The sequence below is a fragment of the Mytilus trossulus genome, chromosome 6 (genome assembly GCF_036588685.1).
Source record: "Mytilus trossulus isolate FHL-02 chromosome 6, PNRI_Mtr1.1.1.hap1, whole genome shotgun sequence".
NCBI lineage: Eukaryota > Metazoa > Mollusca > Bivalvia > Mytilida > Mytilidae > Mytilus > Mytilus trossulus.
The window spans coordinates 36,398,369-36,419,750 of NC_086378.1; the positions used below are offsets into that span (position 1 = coordinate 36,398,369).

At 30.7% G+C, this 21,382-nt stretch overlaps 1 protein-coding gene across 2 annotated transcripts in view; it reads left to right on the forward strand.

Moving 5' to 3' along the window:
• LOC134721251 (teashirt homolog 1-A-like) overlaps nt 1–21,382 on the forward strand; it is a 53,251-nt gene that overhangs the window by 20,112 nt on the left and 11,757 nt on the right. The window contains exon 1 of one of the 2 annotated variants that reach the window (XM_063584089.1): nt 2,453–2,571. The exons of the other annotated variant lie outside the window; for it this stretch is intronic. The gene's annotated coding sequence lies outside the window, so the exon portion shown is untranslated. Of the gene's footprint in view, nt 1–2,452; nt 2,572–21,382 lie in introns of those variants that run through there. 2 annotated transcript variants of the gene reach the window in all.

Genomic DNA, 21,382 nt, shown 5'->3' on the forward strand with positions numbered 1-21,382 from the left:
GTAGCTAAAATCCTTGTCTAATAACGTGTCATAAATCACTCGTAAATGTTCTCTGTGATGGACATAGTTTGATCAAACAAGCAACAAAACACAATTAAATCCAATCAATATTTTATACATCAACCTTATCTAGTTTTTAAACTGTCTGAACAAAGCCATAATATTTAGTACCAAGGTAGATTGAAAAACACCTTGTCGCATGGGTATAGAATGAAGCAAGCAGTATAATAGAATTATTGAAATTTTTATGTTTTTGGGTGCAATATAATGAATTTAAGTTGTTATTCATATAAATGAAAAAAGCATTGATCAATCATATGAGAAGTCACCCGTCATGCCTGTCAAATGCCCTTGTAATATTTTTAAACTTCCTGCTTCATTATACTCAGAAGTGTCTCATCGGTAGTTGTGTAGATTCATAACAAACCAGAAGCGTGTTTTTTTCCCATACTGGAATAGAGAGAAGCTTAAAGGTTTACAAAACCCCCTCTCCCTTGAAAAAAAGAAGAAAATGATAAAAAAAGAAATCAAGATTTCCAAAATCTTGGTTTCACTAAGTTTATAGTTCTTAAGATTTGATTGTTGGTTGTAAGATTATTGGTTAAACAGCAAAAATCTTAAGTTCAATGCATCATAAATGTCCAAACTTTTCATAAAAGGGAGTGCTCCAACTTCAAAGGGCAGATAAGTTGACATCTATGATCTGATGGCCACATCAGATATCTTTGATAGGTTAATGATTTAGGACCAAATTACTGATTTAGGACTATTTGAAAGTTCATGTTGTCAAGTTTCTTTTGTGAAAATGGGATATCTCCTTCTTCAGATGTTTAAAAATTTGGTATCTACAAAAAGCGTTAGATAAAAGACCTGTTTCCAAAGGAAGTTTTGTTGTTTGGGTTCCAAAAGGACTTAACTTTTTGTTGAAATACCCCAATTGCTGTTGGACATCAGAGCAATCTAGTTCCAATATAAATAGGAGGACAGGTCCTATTTTTTATGATTCCAATGGAAAAAAAGGGGGGGGGGGGTCAGGAGGGAAAAAATCAGAAGAACAATACGACATAATGTCTTGGCCAAAAAATTTAACAGTCAAAAGTGCATTGGCCAAAAAATAAAAACAAAAACCACAAGATTAAGAACAATAGTAATACATGTGACAGAAAAACACTATATATATATTAAGCATGACTGTATTATTAGTAATTTCTCATGGAAAAATATGTCATACTCATACTAAAATGTGTACTTTTAAATGGACCATTATATTTCATTGTTGTAAACAGTAGATACTTAACATATCCATTTATATAGTAAGTTTTGACAAAACAATATATTTTGATATTTAAACTTATGTAATATATCATTTGATCTATCTTAATTTGATTGATAAGACCTGTCGCATTATTAAATTTCTTATTATTTCGGGATTATTAGATTGTGGCAAGGTGTGACCAATGGTTTTATATCTGATAATACTGGATTAAAATGCACATATGAATTATGTTGGCTTTATATAAATGACGACCATCATATATTGGATTAAAATGCACATATGAATAATGTTGGCTTTTGGCTTTATATAAATGGTGACTATCATATATTGTATTAAAATGCACATATGAATAATGTTGGCTTTTGGCTTTATATAAATGGTGACCATCATATATTGGATTAAAATGCACATATGAATAATGTTGGCTTTTGGCTTTATATAAATGGTGACCATCATATATTGGATTAAAATGCACATATGAATAATGTTGGCTTTAGATTAATGAAGACTATCAATCTTTTGAATTGAAAATTATATGAAACGATTTTTCTTTTTTTAAAATATATATATATTGCTGTTTTGGGAAAAGTATGTGAGAAATTTTGTTATGTCAGTACGCAGTTATGGGAGGAAATAAATAATGTGTGAGTTATGCAATTTGTATTGAAATACATAAATTACTGGCTTTAATCTTAATCTTTTAATGAATTTAGAGGAAATTAATAATTTTTAGTTGTGCATGCGTGCCATATCAATCATAATTTAAGTTTAAAAATGTGACAGATGTTTTTCAAAAATATGTACAACTTTGTCATTAATCAACGGCAACACCTCTTCTTTAGTTTCTTTAGAAAGTCAAATATTGACGATTCAAGTATAAGTTTACAAAATTATTGCAGTTGTAATCGACATAAATGAGTTAACCTAATTAACTTGTGATATGGCGCAGGTGTGAAGTATTGTAAAGTATTGTTAGAAAGTTCTCTCAGATGTAAATTATATTACGTTAAAAATGAAAAATGATTTTAAGACGAAAGTGACGTATTTGTCAAAAATCAGGGATGACACCTGTATCAGATAGGCCAATCATTAAATCTTAAAACCTGGGGAGAAATCATTTATCACATCCTGTTAAGAAATTCATTACTCAATTATTATCACATATTCTTTATTATTTATATCTTTTATGTAATTTGCATGGAAAGATGAATTTCAGAAATTGATTTTCGTAATTGGTACCAATTTACTAATGCTTCTTCAGGTATTGAGATGTTAAATTCAAATATTTAAAAAAGGTAAGACTTAAAAATCAACATTTAATTAGAAGTTGATCATTTCTGCTCTTAATATAGATTGGACCTTCGTATCATTAGGCACTCATTCTCAAAAGTTTGTCACTAGCTAGGTGTTTGAAAAGTACGCAAATGACATCTGTAAGAGGTTGACAAGATTCTTTAAATTGGAATGATAAAGACTCTTCATTATGCCAATATACCTAGACTAAGGTCAATATTTAGTGAAAATGAAGACATGCAACAAGGGACAAATACAGAATAAGCATTTTCAATTTTTTATTGGGGGTCTTAGTTACCGGTAAACTTCTATATGCATGTATAATGACCAGTGCTTTGAAAAAGTAATTATTTGAGTTAATTTCAATTCTAAATTTCTACTTCAACTTTCAGTGAAAAAAATTTACAGAAAAAAAAGGTTTGAAAATACCTTTGACAAAGTTTGATAGCCTTTCAAGCCATGGATGGTGGCTGTTCTTTATAGGTCTATTTGTTTCTCTTTTAGATGGTTACAAGTATCTGAAGTTATTGATTTTTGACTCTGTCTTTAGCATACATTTTTCTAGAAACTTAGCCATTCACTCTACAAGGAAGTCTGAATCATTTCTTTTTTTTATTACCCTGAAGACTATCAACTGATCCTACAGTTCCTATTTTGTTGGAAAATAAAGCTGAATACCAAAAAGAAAAAAACCGGAGACAAAATATGATACTTTATGTAGGATGGTTTGTTTGAGGGATTGACTAGACATGCCAATTTATTTAATTTATTGAACACAGTTTAATTGCTGTTAAATGTGTCAAATCCTGTTGTAAATAATGTTAAAAAATTTACATTTTATATTGAATGTTTTACATCAGCTAGGTTTCTAATTTCAGACTATTAATGGTTTATTTATTCATTAAAATCAACATTTGAAAAACTATATTTATTTACCAGAGTAATGTGAAAATTTAGTATTTTTAAGGAAATAAAAATGTATTAGTTCTATTTTTGGTAAAGATTCACATTCGTCATCCACCCTGAGAAAAAAGTGAATAAAATATTGGTACAAGTACTTCGGACACTCTCAAAGTAAAAAGGATTGATATTTAAAATTTCAAGATGTTTATGAATCCACTGATTTTCAAGTGCTTAATGAAAAATGATATTTTGGTTGTAACAGTACTACATGTTCATGCAGTCCTTGAAAATTTTTAAATTGCTCAGAATGTCATATTATCATTAAAAAATTATTATTTTACTATATTTTAATAGAAATTTTGGAAAAAAACATACAGTGAATTAAAAGATTTGATTGATTCTAGCTTGCTAAACGTCCAGTGGCAAATATTTCTTGCAAGTACAAAAAGAAGAAAAATAAAAGGAAAATGTTATAATTATATTAAATGCCAAAGAGGCAGCAACCATTGATAGAACATCTTCGCAAACAAAGGATAGTGATTGAGTCCCCCTCTCAGCTATTGACTTGTTACCCTTGCCTGCAGCAGGCAAAGATGTGGATACAAATAAGACATCTAGGGATCAAACAGTTAGATGTCCAATATAAAAATTTAGCTTTATATAGATCTCTATAGTATAAAAAAGGGAACACATTTAATGGTGACTATGAAAAGGTCTGCAATTAATACAAATGTAGTTGACAAAAAGCATAAGACAACCACTGACATTAGGTTCCTTTTAACTTTTGAACAAATTTTTCATGAGGCTGACTTTACGTGATTCATTGATTGAATAGAATATGAAAACAGGGAATTTGCCAAAGATACACCCCTTTAATAATGCCTCCATAGTTGATCAAGGTTACTATTGCTCATCATTGATTACAATTGTCAAACTATGGTTGGATGTGCTTTACACCATGGTCAACTACAGTTTTTCACCTTTGTGACCATGGTTGACCATTTTATCTGTCAAAATTTTTCGAATTTGATTCAAGAGTTACTAAACATGTGCTTGTTAAATTAATAAAATGGTCAACCATGGTCACAAAGGTGGAAAACTGTAGTAGACCATGGTGTAAAGCACATCCAACCATAGTTTGACAATTGTAATCAATGATGAGCAATAGTAACCTTGATCAACTATGGAGGCATTATTAAATGAAAACCAACACTACTCCTAAATTCTACATATGTAATTCAAATTAATTAACTCCTGTTTAATTGTTGCTGATCTAGAATGAAGTTGTTAAAGTATTTATATTATTTTTAAATGGAAGTCTAGTACATGTATTAATATTGGCATCATATGTCTTTCAGTTAATCCTTCACATATATTTTTGTCACACTTTTGTCAGGCACTCTAAGATGGAATGAATTCATAATTTGGCGATCAGCTTGACACTGATGAATTATTAAGTGTGAGCACTTTTGGGATCTGTCAGATACCTTCTTCCTGTTTGCCATTACTTTAAATTTTTATGTTGACTAAAAACAAATATTTTCATCACACTCATCTGAGTAACAACTATACAAAATGACTGCATATTTTGTCATCTGCCAATGACAGTGATGAGTATATGCATGTATGTGTTTCAGATCTGTCTTAATCCTTCTTCATGTTTTTCAATACTTTGAAGGACAGTGCATGCAACATCTTATTTTTTTTTTTAAACTACTGTAACCCTCAGGGGCGGATCCAGCCATTTAAAAAAAGGGGGGGGGTTCCAACTATATATTTCCCCATTCAAATGCATTAATCGTCCAAAAAAAGGGGGGTCCAATCCCCGGAACCCTCCCCCTGGATCCACCACTGACCCTAGCCAGTCGACTTTGAGGTTGTGAATTTGATTCTGGTGTGTGACAGATGTGTTTGACTCCAATCTTAAATGACAAGAACTGTCAGTTTCCAATCTTAAATGACAACTTAAATGACAAGAACTGTCAGTTTCCAATCTTAAATGACAAGAACTGTCAGTTTCCAATCTTAAATGACGAGAACTGTCAGTTTCCAATCTTAAATGATGAGAATTGTCAGTTTCCAATCTTAAAATCTTAAATGACGAGAACTGTCAGTTTCCAATCTTAAATGACAAGAAATGTTTTCAAATCTTAAATGACGAGAACTGTCAGTTTCCAATCTTAAATGATGAGAATTGTCAGTTTCCAATCTTAAATGACGAGAACTGTCAGTTTCCAATCTTAAATGACAAGAACTGTCAGTTTCCAATCTTAAATGACAAGAACTCGTCAGTTTTCAATCTTAAATGACGAGAACTGTCAGTTTCCAATCTTAAATGATGAGAACTGTCAGTTTCCAATCTTAAAATCTTAAAAGACAAGAACTGTCAGTTTCCAATCTTAAATGACGAGAACTGTCAGTTTCCAATCTTAAATGACAAGAACTGTCAGTTTCCAATCTTAAATGAGGAGAACTGTCAGTTTCCAATCTTAAATGACAAGAACTGTCAGTTTCCAATCTTAAATGACAAGAACTGTCAGTTTTAAATCTTAAATGACGAAACTGACAGTTTCCAATCTTAAATGACGAGAACTGTCAGTTTCCAATTTTAATTCTCTCTTGGGCCTCCAGTTTCCTCCACTATTAAAAACTTACTGCCATTAGATAACACAAAAGTTCTCAAAGTGGCCTTCAACACCAATCATTCAATCAATCTTATTTTTGTATATATATAGGTAGTTTTGTTTGTTGCAATTTGTTTTTCGAATTAGATTCAAGTGTTACTAAACGTGTGCTTGTTAAATTAATAACCATATTTAGGTTTTATGCTGGTAGTAAATTCATTTTTCACAAGCAGATGGCCTGTTTGCAGAAGCCCCAGGTAGTTGCGAGGGTCCTGACCCAATAAACATTTGTCATTATAGAATGTTTTATAGGCAGCTGCTGGACATTTTTCTCAAGGTAAATCTGATGTGCATGATTTATGCCGCCATTGTTTTGTTGGTTTTGCTTCTTGTACTTTATAGAGTTCTATTTGATTAGGGGAATAAAATCCAAAGGCATGGTAATGAATGTATTTGAAAAAGAGTCTAAAACTAAAGGATTTAAAATGTTGAGGAGCTTATTATGTGATATGATGTGGATTTGTGTCTTTTTCTAGATGTGTACATGTATATACAATATATACATGTATAATAATTTTTTGTCCCAAAATGTAGAGCTTAGTTTTATTTGGGAACAGGGCAAAAAGGGAGGCTCACCTAGCTTTTGGTGTGTTTCTTAAGGAGTACAAATAATTGAGTATTTCTGACAAAAAACAAAGAGAACCCCAAAATGATCTGTTATCCAAAAAGAAATCGTCCCATTACCATTTCCTCAACATAGGATCAGAGTAACAGATTGAGACTTTATATGTACAAGTACAAATAAAGCAAAAAATATGAACATGATATTAGTTCAATGGTTGGCTGATTACAGGATAAATATAATGTATCAGATTAAAAAAATAACAAAAATAAAAACAAAATGACTGATTGTTTCTTTGATATATTTGTACTTTTGAAAGTAAGATGTCCATTTTAAGGGGAGATAATTCAATTTTGTTTTTTACTTAAAATTGATGCATGTTTGAGTGGTATCTTATCTATATTAGTACCTCTCCCCTGTGGTTCTGAAGTCTGCCATAAGTCTGTACATATTAAGACATAAATCTCTGACTGATTAGTGTAGTGTGCACCCAAGGCTCATTTGTTTTCATTATTTGATAACTATGGCATGATAAAGGCACATAGATCATCTGAACATTTACCAAACATTACATAAGCTGTAAAACATCACTTCTGTATCACATTGACATCTATTATCTACACAGGCTCCTCAAGTCTTTACAACGTTTCACATTCTTTACATGCAATTGTTTCATGTCAGAAGATATGTCCGACTCCATGGTTCCCACTATCTCTGAAAATTTGATTTTGACAAACTGCACTTCCCCCGAAAACTTCCAGATTTTCGTCCTTTTTGAAATGAATGTCATGTTGCGTTTGAGATGTTAAGAAAGTGTTTGAATTTTTAAAAAGATTTGATGCAATCGTTGAGCAATGTGTTTCATTTGATTTTCTTTTGATTTGATTATATACTAAAACTTTACTCTTACTGATGTTTGATTAAATTCATGTCTTATTTAATTAATTTGTTTTCCAAAATGGTGTTACTGATTGTTCGTACAGAGTGAAAGAAATGGATTGATGAATATAAATTTATACAGGAATTGAGCATATCAAATTGATGTACTGCATGTTGAAAAAGAGTTGTTTCCCTTTTTAATCTGTCTGTGTTTTAAATGCTGTTTGATTGATTATGTGTGAATGATGAAATTACAGCCTAATCTTGACATTTGAAATAAAGAATGAACCAATTTATCATTCTTGTTTTGTCATTTTCAAAAAATGATCAAAGCTTTTTTAACTTTTAAAATTTTGAGAAAAAAAATTGTGATCCATCAAGCCTTTGAAGCCTATTATTTTTCTCCATGATCGATGACGAAAATGATAAATATTTATTTTGAACATTGGTTTTCAAAAGCTTTGATTGCAACTGCATTTTAAACTGAAGAGGTAAGTCTATTAAGTAAACTTCTATTCAGACACTGCATGCAAACTTTTGATCCGTTAAGAGTAAAATGCCAATACGCTGTATTAGAAGCATTGAAAATATTCATTCAATAAATTTATATAGAAATTCTAGCAAGTGCTTTCTTTAGGAGACTACTCCATAAAATTTTTAATTCATCATTATATCAATTTGATTCCCCAACTTGTCACGAGGTGTATAAGGGAAAATATGTCCAAAGATACAAGTACATTTCCAATTACTTACATTGATTAAATAGAGAACAGCTTGACAAAGATATAGGAAGATGTGTTGTCTGTGCCAATGAGACAACTCTCCATCCAAATAACTTTTTGTGCCCTCACCCCAGTGAATGGGTCATCAAGAGTTAGTTACCCTTGTCCGTCTGTTCTTCCCTATGTATGTCCTGAAATAGGTTTCCATTCTTCAACTTTAGTTTGCCTCAACTAAGTTTCATGAAACTGATACACAATGCTTATTACCTCAAAGTTGAATTAGGGGCATCACTTAATTACCCATCTTGAGTTATTTCCCTTTATAATGTTATTTACAATTTAACATCTGTTTGTCATGTCCAGTTTTGATTTGGAATTTCAATGTTTGCCAATTGACATAATCAATTCAAGACTTACAAATATTAGAATATGAAAAATTGAATATTTTTAGGTTTATGAATAACACTTACAGGCTTACAGATTAAAGTTGTTTGAAGATGAAGATTTAATCTTATTGAGAAATGTTTGGTACTGATGATCAATAGAATGATTTTTGAGCGTGTCTTTTTTGCATGCTAGAGTTGACACATACTGAGTTCTCAAAATGTTTTTTTCCCTGATGGTCCTAGAAGAAAATTTGCTGGTCCTCAATGCTATTTCTAATGCAATATAACAAATTTGTATCTGTCCTTTGCAAAATTCTGTTTGTCAGGAATTCTACTTCTTTTAATTTTTTTTATTTGATAAATGACAATGCTTTTGAATAAGGGCATATAGTTGGAACCCAATTTAATCTAAATAACTGCATTTCTGAAGTGGAAAACAGTTGGATATCGCAATAAAACATAAAGACATTTTCATGAATTATGTCCCTTTTGGGACTGTACATTGACACAGTATTTCAGGGTCTAAATCAAAGAACAAAAAACTTCTTTGTCTCTCAGATTTATGAATTTTCATTTTGAATCAAACTATAAAATTTGATGATTTGTTTTATGTGTCTTTTATCTGAAAATCAACTATTATCAACCATGTGTCAGGGAATAGTTAATAGAAACAAAATACTAACTCGAAAACAAAATGAAAGCAACCTGATACCATCTTTTAATAGGTAGCCAACCATAAAACATTTTTATAGTGATTTATGATTGAAGTTATTGTCATATTTTATTGCCGAGATTGATGGCTTCTGTTCATGACAGATTTGTATTGGAAATCGCACCCAGTTTCACCGATCTTACATGACCGTGGATCTTAATTTACATACGAGACCCCATAATGGATTGTAATCAGTCTTAAAGTTCCATATAAATCACTGTATATTATTGCTAATGTCAGACTTATGTTTTCCATGCTTCAATCAGGACCATATCAATAACTTTTAGCTGTGGCAGGAGTTGTTTGTATTTTTATGAGAGATGTCTCTGGGTGGGAAATTTTATCTTCTTTTCTAGACTTGATGTAATATGAATATTTATAATTCATTTACTATTATTGCATGTTTGGCTATTATTGCATGTACGATATTAAAAAGCTGTGATCTTGGCATTTATTTGATTTGTTGTGTTGTGTTAATATTCACCTTAATGGTTTTCTTCCTAATATGGATATATTTATTTCCCTTTCAATTTAGTTTTTTGACATTCTAATGTTTGTTTAAAGATTTTAAATTAGAAATAATTTTGAAAATAAAATTATAAAGAGTTTAATCTAAGGGACCTTTCAAGTTGTTCAAAGTATGCACTGGTAGAACATTTTGTTATTTGAAATAAAGATATTGATGAATCTAATTATTTTGGTTTAAAGATCAAGAAAAAAACAAGAGAGTTTTTAAAAAGCAGTCATTAAGGTTGTCTTTATAAAGGGGATCAAAAATATTTAGACCTACATATATCTTCAGCTTATTGTAATTAAAACTGATCTGTGTTTAAAACATTCTCAAATAGCAAAATGCAAATACCTAAGTGTGATAGAGTTTTATGGAAAATGTATATGGTTTCTTCTAAAGATATAAAATTGCTGCTATTAAGAATTATAGCCATAAAACTACTAAGGAAACATGTTGTTCCGACTAAAAGAAATTCTCTGAGAAACTTTGTCATAAACAATGCCATAATATCAGTTCCTGTTGGAATAAAGTATACTATAGATCTATATAAGAAGATGTGCACACTATTCTTATATGGAATAAATATTCTATAGATATGAAAAGATGTGGTATGAGTGCCACATCTTATTTTACCTTTTACTCTGTAAGGAACAAATTCTGTAATATTTCTGTTGTAACTTATATTATGAAGGAACTTGTAATTTCCTGACAAATATACTATGAAAATATTCAAGAGTTATCTCCCTTTTACTGTATACCATTTCACCTGTTTTAGTACCAATCTAGAGTGCTTATAGCAGACTTAATGCTGACTGATCTCTTGTCTTACGACATAAATATATTTGTCTGTGTGACATTTGTCTGATTCTTTCTCTTTATCCCTCCAGTTTAAATGGAAACAAATTAGGATAAAAATAAGAAAAGTCAGTGATGGATAAGTTTTAATATTGCCATGGTAACTGTCAGAAAGCATCAAATAAAGTAGAAAAGCCATCGGTTGTATGGTCCCACATTGTCTGTTAGTTGACATTGAAATATGATGTTTAGCTGCATCTAGTGAGCTTCTTTTGACAGGAATATCATCATAAATCCTTAAAGTATTGTCTAAACTTACTGGTAAATATTTTGATTGAGTGGTATCCGTTTCTGGTGTCAAATATCGGAGGGGATATTAACGAGCCAGGCAGTGTAACATACGACATATTGTGTTAAGCTCTTGATGTATATCTCTTAGGTGTTTTAAGAAAAATCATTTCTCAGGTTTTTTTTCAAGCATTGCTATCTGTCACCAGGGATTTGAATGTTGTTTGTTAACCCCTAAGAGCCTAAGATAAAAGATGAAAAATATCAGTAATAAATTAGTTTATCTATTGTATAGGTAATTTACTCCATCAAATTTATCTTGTAACCTATTTATTTTGTCTGTTGAATTATAAGATCTGTTCATCTTGTCTTTCATCTCTGTTTATCCATTATTCATTTTCGAATACTACTTTCTGTCTGCACTTATTGTTTTATTTTCACATTTTTCTTCCTTCTATTTTTCTGAGATACTGTAGTGTTAAAATCTGTTTTAGTACTTTTGTTTAAGATATATTATCAAACTTTTAATTTATTGAATGTTTTTGAATGTTTTACTATTGTTCTGATTCAAATAGAGATTTGGATTTGATACCTGAGAGTTAAGAAATTTAAATCATCTCATTTTTTTGAAGGTGATTAATGGTTGTTAAATTTTGCATATTTCTATGATAGTAGTATGGATCTGGTAAATTTCAGATATTTTTTTTAATGCTTTTATTAACAAAATTGTCTGGAAAAGTGTTTGGTTTTGTCAAATACCTTTATGGACTTTTCCTATTTTAATACCTTTGAGGTTGATATTTTTGTTATCACATTTTGTAAATCAAAATAGAATTTTGTATTTTTGAATGCAAAAATCACTTTAATGAACAGTGATGCAGTTTAAAAATTGTACTTAGATTTTGGTCCAGTTTTATTATATTGAACTAAAATTGTGTCAGCTTTGCTTTCTTAAAGTTATTTAACTGAAAACAGACCAAATGGTTTGAGTAAGTAACATCCTCTTGCAATTATGTGTAGGGAGTGCTATAAAAGAAATATTTTATATTGTGATTCAAAAAGGGACAAACTGGACCTGGAATATGTTGTGTTGTGTTTCTTTTGGCAATAAGGCACATAAAGTTTGATAACCCAAACCTTTTGAAAATCATAGCCTGACCATAGATATTGTTAATTTTCTGGACACCAACTTTGAGACTTTTTACTTTTTAAAAAACCCTCGCCACAAATTTTTGATCTGGATGATAATACAATTATGCCAGAAATTGTTTTAATACCAGTACATAGTGTTGTTTTATCAAAATTTTATGATTGATTATTTTGTAAGAGTTGCTTCTCTTTTGACCTCACCTAAAATGAATAGTCATTTAGGTATGCTATTTTTGTAACAGATGCTAAACTGTATCAGGCAAAATATGACTTATTTATCAATATAAACAAAAAAAATCAAATGATGGTACCAACAGTGAAATAAGCCTCAAAGATTCTTTTTCATGGACCATGACTGACCAATGTCTAACCTGTACATTTATATGGCTGTACTTAAGATCTGTTGACCTGTGGAGTAATTTGTATGATGATGAATGTTAAACCATGTATATCAGTTTATAATCTATACATATTACCTGTGGACATTGACCACCCTGCAGACCTATATATCATGTAGACTTGATTGTCCTCAGACTAACTATCACCTGTCCCCCTTGTGATGATGATGTTATACTCACCTGTCCTCGTCATAATCATGTAGATTTCACAGATTAGACAGATGCTAAAAATTCTGTAGGGGGAAATGTTGTACTTAAGTGTTAGCACATCTGTTTTAATAGTTTTGAAAATTATGGACATGATATATATATGAAGATCAAACTGATTATAGCTTCACAGGCAATCATGTTTGAGTGTTGTGACTGGTCAATTTGAAGGGGATCTTTATCTGAGTACTTCAGAAATCATTGGACAGTAAAATTTATATACATAAAATGACTTAATCTTTTTCTAATAAAACAGAAAATGAGGATTTTTTTACTTCCACATGGCCAAATAGGGTCAAAAATTTGAATTTAATTCACTGCTCAATTTAAAACTAAATAGTTATATTTATGTACATGCAGCCATAGGAAAAACATTAATTTATCATTTTAGTCATGCACCAATTTTTGCAGCACTGTATCGATGGTACCATTATGGCCTCGCAGAGTTCTGGAAAAGTGAAGGTCCAAAAATTTGAACTTTGACCACCATAATTTTGCAAAGGGCCCACACTTTTGGTATTTTGCAATAGAAATAATGGTGAGGAGCATCAAATTTAGGAGATAACTGTATTGTATTTTAAGCTTGGCCTTCGTAAAACGTAGATTTTACTGTCGCAAATTGAGTTTACCTAGCGACGCGGAGCGGAGATAGGTAAACGGATATTTGCGACAGTAAAATCAAGTTTTACGAAGGCCAAGCTTAAAATACAATACAGTTATCTCCATTCTAATGTCACATATTAGAATAAATGTCATTTAATAAATATTTTGGCTTAAAAATGGCATAAATGAAAAAGTCCGCGAAACTGTTGCATTGTCTTTAGCATCTAAACAATGTGACGTCATGTGTTTACTCTGGATGTCAAACATGAATACTAAACATATTTTTCGTACGCTTCAGAATGGTTTCAATATAGACTAAAAGAAGATTTTGAGGCTCAAAATGTGAATATCTTGTTTATTTTTTGAGAAATTACATATCCCAGAATTCAAAATGGTGGCTTTCTTAGTTACGGACTGGTAGAACGTGGAATCTAACCCCTCAAAATATTTATCAACGTCCAATGAAAATTGTCGTTACAAACTAATTGCATTAGAATTTGCAGATTTTCTCCAAGGACCATCAGGGTAAAAAGATTTTTCTCTGTCCTTGGAGACAATCAATTATTATATAATTTGACATTCTTTTTCTGACATATTTACCTGGAATTTATGATATTTATCATAAAACAGCTTCTGATATTTCAGATACTATGGTTTGAAAAAACTTTGGTAATATTTATTCAATGGGAGATAACTCTATTTTTCATTGGTTCCTAAGGAAATACCATGAAGTGATATTTTACTGCCAGAATGATGAACGAGCAACTCTAAGGCCTAACAGCTGCTCTGGTAGAAGTTAGAAGAACATTTAATCATAAAAATAAATGTCAAATTTGACAAACATATGATATTTCTACCCTTGTTTTCTGCATTACGTTTACTTGATGTTTATTACAACTTGTTAAGGTTATTTGTATGCTTTTCACTTAACCTTCGACCTTGTCGTTGTAATTCACAAAAAGACTCCTACTTCCAGTATTACGTCTTGTCATTGTTTTTTACCTGAACAATTAATTTACAGGTATTAATTATGTGTATTTCTGTAGGTGTGACAAAGAGATTTTGATTGTTTCAATTTATTACTGTGTTAGGACCAGAGTGATATACGGTACTCTGATGATCTTCTCGTGGCCTTTTTATAAAGGGGCACAGCTGCCAGTAGCATCTGAGTCTTTCATCATTGTTTTTTATTAGGAAATATACAAATCCATCTTTATTGTTTATATACTGTATAAAGAATGACAGATTGCTATGAGATTTTTTTCTTCTCTTAAACTGATGTTCTGTTTTCAGCTATAAATTAATCCCACTCTAATTTTGATACATGTATCTTTTTTTCTTTCTTATGAATGCGATGATGAATTTCAACATTATGATGCATTCAAACAAATAGTCACCTAAAATTAGCTTTTATAGAAGAATGCTTGTCAGTTATATATATTTTTTCTTTTTTCTTTTTTTACGCTCCGTAAATAAATCATAAGAACTTGATGGCTTGGAGATATGTAATGATATATAGAAATTTCAGCGTAGGCATGTAGATTTATATTATGTGGTACATGTATACTTTTTTCATTTTAAAGAAGAACTAAAAACAAGACAGATGATTTTGAGCTTGACATTTGACTGATTCTTTAAGGGATAGTGTGTGGGCTGCCAAACATTTTTTAAATTGTAATTCTAAGAAAAATATATATTACTTCTTTTTGGTTAAAAAAACAGATAAATTTGAATTCTTACCTAGTATAAAAAAATGATGTAATAGAATAGATTGTATTTCTACTTTTGGTGTTAATATTACAGATCATTACAGACTGAATATAGTAGGAGTGAATTGGAAATTGGTGTCAATATTACACTCTTAGTGATATGAGTTGAAAATTTAAAGGAGAGTGTATATCTTTAGTTATTCCTCTAAATTTCATCAGTCTTTTAGACTGGGGGACTCTGAATTTCTCAAAACCTAAATTATAAGTCTTATATATATAAGTATCAAGAAGTAAAGTTAAATTTATGATTATATCTATTATTGCTGATAGAAAGACAATTTAAATGCACATTTTGGAAATTGCAGTTACAGATATGAGGATAAATACTCCTGGTTATGATATTAAATATAAATTTAAAAGGGTGCCAACTATATGTCCCCATTCAAAATACATTGATCGTCCAAATAAAAGGAGGGTTCCAATCCCTGGAAACCCCCCTCTTGAGACGCCACTGGACAGATTGTGTTAGCAAATCAAGGTCAATATGAATGTACTCCCTGTAAAGAATTTTCTTGGAGTTTAACACAGTAGTAAATGTCCTTTAGGTTTTATTCATTTGTTTTCTTCGTTTGTAATCCCAGTGACTGTCATAAGATCAGAAGTTATTTGAATATAGAATTTGATTTGTTTCGTTGCTTGACATCCATACAATATGAAAAATGATACCAATGAATTGACAGTGATATAGAAAAAAATTGAATTAGGTGTACACTTCAATGGGAAAGAAAAAGATAAATGGTGAAATCTTTGTCATTTGATATAAAATGATGAGTCACAATTAAGATATTAATGATTTTCTTGCCACCCTTTGTATTTATTATTGTGGGTTTGACAGGTAAATTGGAATACAGTAGTCCCTGGGGGTCGTAATTCTCCGCTGCATTCTGACAGTCTGTCAAAGCTTCTGTCATAGCCAATATATCCTAGTTACTGAGGTCACAATAGTATGTGATTTGTTTGGATAATACAAACTACTTTGCATGTCTTTGAAAGTCATCATGCATGTTTCATTGAATTAACATGAGGCTTTAGACAACTTTTTAACTCAAGTGTCTGTGTGATTGAACTACTGCCAACACATGGTGTCTGTCAGCCTGTTAAGTTTGAAGATGATCTCATAAAATATAACAAGACCAAAATGAACAAGTTAGTCATATGTAAGTAAAAAAAAACCATTGAGGTTAATAAGTGATTCTGATTCTGTAATTATCAAATTTCTTTCACTAAAAGACAAGATCTTTTAAAAATTTTCTGGAATTTAATACTAGTAGTGCATCATCAAAAATGTCTGGACTTGGATGATGCTTATTAAAAAAATGGTCATAAAAAGTGAGTGTAAGGGTTACCATAAAAGTTTAGGATACTAAGGTAGATTAGACATTAGACAGGAAAGAGTTTCATGTCTGTCTTGCAGCAAGTTCTTGAGTGGTCCATTGGTGGCCTGATGCAGAGTAAAAATGTAACTTTTTTGAGCTTAGTATATTAACCAGACCAACAGGGCAATTTTTCACTTAATTGGGTCTTCACTTTGTGTCTATCACTCCTTCTTTGTTTGACCAATTTACACTTTCATCATTTCATCTAAAACATCCAATGTCGACTACTTTTTCAGCCACTCAGGATTAAAACATGATGGTAGAAGGCATTGTTAAATTCGGATTGGTGTATTCTAAAACTTTAGGATATTAACGGTAAGAAGACCCTCTAGGTAAGGTACACGGAATGTTAATTGAGTGGCACCCATCATGTGGCATTAATGGCACATAGTTCCAATTCAAACCATTTGGAAAAGAACATTTCCATTTTCATTTAATCAACTGGGATAATTTTAATCAAACTTTATGAGAATGTCTGAAAGGCTTCCTATTTTGTTTCTGTACCTATGTTTTAAACATGACAGTAAGATGCAATCTTTGATTGTGTTTGACAAATTATCAAAATATCCTCTGCTCTTAAAGTAGAAGGTAAAACAGTAAAATCTTTGAAGGGTAGATAATTTTTTTTACCCATCACTAGTTACTGAAGCTTATTGAATGCTCTCTTGAAAGTGAGTTTGGTAAGCTTTTTTGCAAAGCTAGTACTTATGATACACTACAGACTAAAACAAGAAACCATCAAAGAAGACTGAAAGCCATTGATTACTTAAACATGTATTCATCATGTTTAAGAAAATCAAGATTTACTAATAGTGTTTTTAACTATTTGCATAGCCCTTGATGTTACCCCATTAATGTTCTTATCACCAATAATTAATATAACTGTTTTTGTTTGATCTTTTGAAGACAACTTTAATGATACAACAAATTTTGGTAATGAAATTATGGCAATAAAGATAAATGTTATTTTGAAAGATTAATAAGATAGAATTGGCTTGACGCTATTGATATTTAATCACTTATACAATAATGCTTCGACTTTGAATGGATTAGTAGGGAGTGCTTTTTCACAGGTAGAGTTTGAAATTTTTATAATCACTTTAAGTGGATTAAATTCTTAACCTGCACAGCTTTGATATAGAACCATTGGTATTAGATTGTCTGATCAAACATCAGTTTAAAAATTAAATCTTATTACATAATGTTCGCATAAATCATTTGAATAAAAGAAGGAGGAATAAAATTAATATAGATAGATTATTTAAAGTTATTGACAAGCATTCTCATGGGATGAGAAAATCCTTCAAATCAGTTTGAGGTGCGTTTGAATTATTCCCACCAATTGTCATAAATTTTATTGCAAAAACAAGAACTATTGGGGTTATGTTAACACTTGTTTTATACAGTACCAATAATTCTGTCCTTCTGTCAATAAAAGAAGTACATTGTTGTCATTTTTAAAAGATACAACAACCCAACCAAAGAGCAGAAAACAAGACAAAGCCATATAACAATGGGTCTTGAACGCAGCAAGAAAATCCTGCACCCAATTGCAGGCTTCTGCAGCTGTCCCCTATGTTTATAATGTATACTAGGTGAATGTAATGGATGTTGTTAACATCACATACTGCTTACTAGAAGCGTATATACTGCATAACGTATACCAATGATGTGCATATTAAATTATGCAAATTTAACAAAGACTATTGAATAATTAAAGAAATAAAGTACAAGATTCCACAAAATTAATTAGCTTGGAAACAATTGGAATAGATGAAAGAATATAATGAAGTGTATCTCGTATGCAAAATTTGAAATAAATGGAAATAGTTCAATGAACCATCTTTTTAATAATTCATCAAAACCAGAATCCTTATAATATATTGAAATTTAAACAAAAATGCTAGTTCAATTGTCCTTACTTTTTAAATAATTCATAAAAATCAATACTTGCAATACTAGGTGCATTTGTACCGTTTAAAGCTAGAAAGTGTGTTGTGTTTTTCGGAAGAGTATATTATTCTGAGAATGATAATTATGCAGTTCACTATATGATGCTTAATTTATCTACTCAACTCCTAGTTCATATAAGGTACAATGCTTTAATTTGAAAGTTTTGTGTGTATAATGGAGAGTACATAAAATTTATATGTCTTTATATTGTTTGAATGGTTTTGTTAGTAAATAACTGATGGTTTTTTTTTGTTTTTTTTTCAATAAGCGAAAATATTGTGTTATTTACAGTATTTGAGTTTATAACATGCTAAATCAAAAAAACTGTAAAAGTGATGAGTCCTTAACAGGATTTTGTGAATTTAAATCTCCTAATTTGAATTTTTGTTTGATTTATGTGAAAATTTTATTTGCTGTGGAATTAATTTTGTTGAAGAGAAAGAATAAGAATATATGAGATTTTCCGTATTTTTTTTGTACAGACTGATCGTGTTAATGTTATACTTCAGCACAATGCAGTTTATTTACGTGCAGTGAAAATCACGTTTCAGCCACACCATTTGGGAGTTGCATGTACAAGTAATTTACGAATGATTTAGACGTGTGATTGATTGTCCCTTTGTTTTCGTCATCTAAAGCTCTAAAAGCGATAATAAAAGTCTTGTCAAGCAAATGATATCAACAACAAATCCTTTGCAAAACAAGGTGTCAGATATCATTTGATTGAATGAGTAGTTCGCAATTAATACCCATTTCTTACTGTGCCATGGGATTCTCCTTAATAATACCCGGTTAGGCGCAATTGTAATAACAAGCGATCATAAATCAGGCAGCACACTGACAACTTCTTTCTTATGAAGGATTTAAATCATTCATTTTCTTCTAGTAAAGGTTGTCAGGGCTCTTCAGAATCCATACATTAAAAGCATCTGGCTGAACATTTTGGTTAATAAATTATCAACTTCGATGGGGTAGAAATAAGGGTGTTTTTATGTGAAAATACTCTCATTAAATAGCATTGTCATTTTTATGGTGAGTTAGCTGACAGGCTATATACATAAAATTGCAATATTTAATTCCCTGATATGGGAAAATAAATTTAAGAATGCTTAAAAAAGAGTCGTGTTTAATGTATTTTACAACAAAACACCTTATAAGAATGACTACTGAAAAACATGTTTTTAAAATTGCAGAAGTGAATTATATGGGATTTTAAAGTTTTATGTATAATAATTATAGACATTTAAATAAACTTTAAATGACATTTTTTGCTGTTTATGTAATGTAACTTTACTTTTTTGCCTTTAAGAGCTAAAGTGGTGTTTTCTTAATTTAAGAATTTAAGCTCAGAAAACTGAATTAGATTTCAATGACTACATGAATTTTCAGTTTTAAGAAATGTTGCAGCATTTTGTTGCCGAATATGGTTGGTTAGATTTGCTGATTTGTTATATATCCAACATCAACACAGTCAACTCTAAATTGGCAAATATATGTATCATAAGTTGTACAATTACACTTGAACCCTTTTATTCAAAGTTACATACTGAATCATTTGAATGGCATATAACAGAACATTTTTTTCTGAATACGAGGATTGTAACTTTTGAATGTCTAGTGCATCAAAATTGGTGGTCAGCCTATAAACCATCTTATGGCCAAAAGAAAATACACAAATTTTACAAAAAAAGCTAAGGAGAATGAGTTGAATCTAGGAATCTGATTTGAATCTAGGAATCATTTCTTAATGGCCTTGATTGTACAAAATCTAAGAACCATCAGTGACGGATCCAGAACTTTTCCTATGGGGGGAGGGGGCTCTGGTCATGCTTCAATGATTCCCTATATAATCAACCAAATTTTTCCCACAAAAAGGGGGGGGGGGCTAAGTCCCCCTAGGGCCCCCCTGGATCCGCCTATGACCATTTGTCAATGGCCTTGATTGTAATAAAACTTAATTCCATTATGAAAAAAAGAACAAAACACAGTAGAAGGCAGTCATACCATGACAAACAATTAAGAATTTGTTGTCATAACAGAATGACTAAGTTTAGATGTGGAGGGAAGTGATAGATTAGTATGATTTATCACGTTAACGTTGACACATTGTTACAGTTTATTAGTTTATTTAAACTTGTTTATTGTATGCAACTGGGTACTAATGAGTTTTGGGTGCTTTAAAGTTATAAATATTGAACATAATCAATGATTGTTAATTAAAATTTCCAACATTGCATGATCTTGTCTTAACATGAAAGGTACTGAATTAAGTAATGTGGATGTTTGTTGACGAAAGTAGCAAAAGATAAGATGCACGAGTACAGATGTATTTAGTTTTATACTTTTAGCCTTGAAAGGTATGGGCTGCTTGTTTACTAGTACTATTTACTCATAAGCTATGTCGGTCTGTCCATCTGTTTAGAAACTTATCAAATGTAAGTTTTTTTTTATTAGAATTTAAAACTAGCAGCATGCTGGAATAAGGTATTATTAGTGGTTGCCTGGATTTACCTCAGTTTCTGTCTGAAAATGACACTTTTTTGTCTTGTTTTTCTCAACAATGTCAAGACAAAACTTTCTGATATAAATAAATAGCAATCGTTGTATAGTTTTGCTGTACATCGTTACATTGTTTCAGTTCCTTCAATGTTCTTCTTTCTATTTACCAGCAACATTGAGCATAATTAGTGAGCATTCATAGAAAATTTAAAGTTTGAAATTTTTAGGTTTTTGTCAGGTTTTATATCAATATGTCACTTTTGTACTAATTAGAATATTATTATCTTTATTTCATTTTCTTTCCTAAATTGAAATGGTTAATTTATGTATACCGCATCCCAAATAAGTTTTTTGTAGAACTTTTAATAAGACGATATATTATCACTGAATTCATACTAACCTTTAAACAAAAAAAAG